The sequence below is a fragment of the Gossypium hirsutum genome, chromosome A09 (genome assembly GCF_007990345.1).
Source record: "Gossypium hirsutum isolate 1008001.06 chromosome A09, Gossypium_hirsutum_v2.1, whole genome shotgun sequence".
Classification (NCBI taxonomy): Eukaryota; Viridiplantae; Streptophyta; class Magnoliopsida; order Malvales; family Malvaceae; genus Gossypium; species Gossypium hirsutum.
Window position 1 is genome coordinate 17,027,971 of NC_053432.1, and position 2,402 is coordinate 17,030,372.

The following is a 2,402-nucleotide window of genomic DNA, read 5'->3' on the forward strand; positions in this document are numbered from 1 at the left end:
CCATCTTTAGCCTCAAAAGCTTTGTCAAAATCACTCTTTAGCCAGCTACCTTTTAAACCCTTAGCAAAACAAGCTTCAATAAGAACAAAGAAGTGTTTCAGTCAGAATATATCCAAAAGGCTGCTTAACTGAGTCAATCAGAATAGATCTAAAAGGGTGCTGAGCTGAATAAAGTTTACTCTTTCCTCTTGTTATTTATTTTAAACATGTTTGCTTTGAGTTTAATGTTTTTGACATTAACTATGTTCTTCTAAATTCTATTTGCTAGGATAATTGTATTTAATTGATGAGATTTATTTAATTCATGTTAACATGTTTTGTGCCTCAGTCGATTATGTTTTCAATTAATATCATATTGTATTTCATTCATACGTGATTGAGTGCACTCAGATTAGCTAAGCGATCCTAACCAGACGACAGCTAGTAGACGTATAATTGAAAAGTGCAATGCTTAATTTAGTCATTAAACCCGACTGAGTTAAGGTTCATAATATCTTTAGTTAACTCTATTATCTTGCATGGTTTTTTGATTTATATAATTAAACTGTTGCAAACATAAATGTCCTTGTGACCTTGCATAAATGCTGTGAAACCCTTAGTCTAATATGATTAGTAAAATGCATATTTAGCTAAGTAAAAGATCTGAAAGCACTTAATTTGGTTTACAAACCCATAAGAGATTGAGTTTCCGTGGAAATAATTCCGAACATGTTAGCATGATGAAGGTGAATTGAATTAATTAAAATAATTATCCTATCTCATTTAAAGTTGATTGTTTTTTATTGCTAAAGCCCTTATTCATACATTTAGGTAAAATTTCATTTATATTAGAAATTGCATAGGGATCACTTATTGCATTTAATTTAATTAAATCATCACCATCCAAATTTATTGAGTTTTTTTATATCAAATTTTTAATTATAATTTTGTAATTGAATTGATTAAGCTTATACAGTCCCTGTAGAGACAATAACTCATGATACTTATTACTTGGACGGCTACATACACTTGCGTAAACACGTACAAACTCGTTACAAGTTTTTGGCACCGTTGGTGGAACTGTTGCCTTAATCATTTTTTTTGTGAAATCATTTTTACAATTTGGTTTTTAATTTTTTATTTAATTTTTAACCCTACTAATTTATTCTTTATTTTTATTTATTTTCAGTTTTTTTATGAGCATAGATCGAATCATTGATCTATTACTCGTGGAGCCTGAAATTGAGTGGACTTTTAGAAAAATAAGACGTGAGAAATCGGCTCAAAGACAAGCCAAGATGGACCTTAGAAATTAGAACGATGGACAAGGTAATTGAGTCAATAAAGTGCACAACCCAATCCTTATTGCTAATGATAGGGATCATGTCATCAGACAATATGCTGTGCCACTTTCAATGAGTTAATTTTTGGGAATTAGAAGGTCGAATATCAAGGGACCCCAGTTTGAATTGAAACCAATGATGTTTCAAATGTTCCAAACGGTGGGCCAGTTGAGTGGTATGCCCAAGGAAGATCCACACTTACACCTTCATTTCTTCATGGAGGTATGTGATTCATTTAAGTTAGCTGGTGTGATTCAAGATGTGCTGAGGTTGAAACTGTTTCCATACTTGTTGTGAGATCGAGCACGAGCATGGCTGAATTCATTGCCACCAAGTTCAATATCTACTTGGCAAGAATTAGTAGAAAGGTTTTTGGTTAAGTATTTTCCACCGAGTAAGAATGCAAAGTTGCATAATGAGATAACAACTTATTAACAATTGGATGATGAGTCTTTGTATGACGCTTGGGAAAGATTCAAGGAACTACTTCGTAAGTGTCCCCATCATGGGATTCCTCATTGTATCCAATTGGAGATATTTTATAACGATCTCAATGCACATACAAGATTAATGGTGGATGCTTCTGCGAATGGTGCGAATTTGTCTAAGTCTTATAACAAGGCTTATGAGATCATTGAAAGGATCGCAAGCAACAATTATCAATGGCCAATGAATCAAGTAGTTTTGGGAAGATGTATAACTAGAGTGCATGAAGTGGATGTATTGACCTCACTCTTTGCTCAAGTATCTTCTATTTCCTCAATGTTAAAATAGTTTACCACTAATGGTTTGAATAATTTTGCAGATCAATCACCAAGTCAGTATGATGTAGTTTCTTATGTATACTATGGAGATGGTCATTCTTTCGAGAATCGCCCTTCAAATCCCAAATTAGTGTACCATGTAAGGAACCAATATAAAAAAAATGGACAAGGAACATAGTCTAATTCCTACAATTCAACATGGCGGAACCATCCAAACTTTTCTTGGAGTATTCAAGGAAATAGACTGAACAATAATCAAATGCAGCATAGACCCAACCAAACCCAAGGGTTTAACAAAAAAGCGCCAAAACCACCA

At 33.3% G+C, this 2,402-nt stretch overlaps 1 non-coding gene across 1 annotated transcript; it reads right to left on the minus strand.

Moving 5' to 3' along the window:
- Positions 1 to 1,728: 1,728 nt before the first annotated feature.
- LOC121206816 (small nucleolar RNA R71) lies at positions 1,729 to 1,834 on the minus strand. The gene has a single exon (XR_005901988.1). It is a non-coding gene; the product is annotated as a small nucleolar RNA R71 (small nucleolar RNA).
- Positions 1,835 to 2,402: the final 568 nt, after the last annotated feature.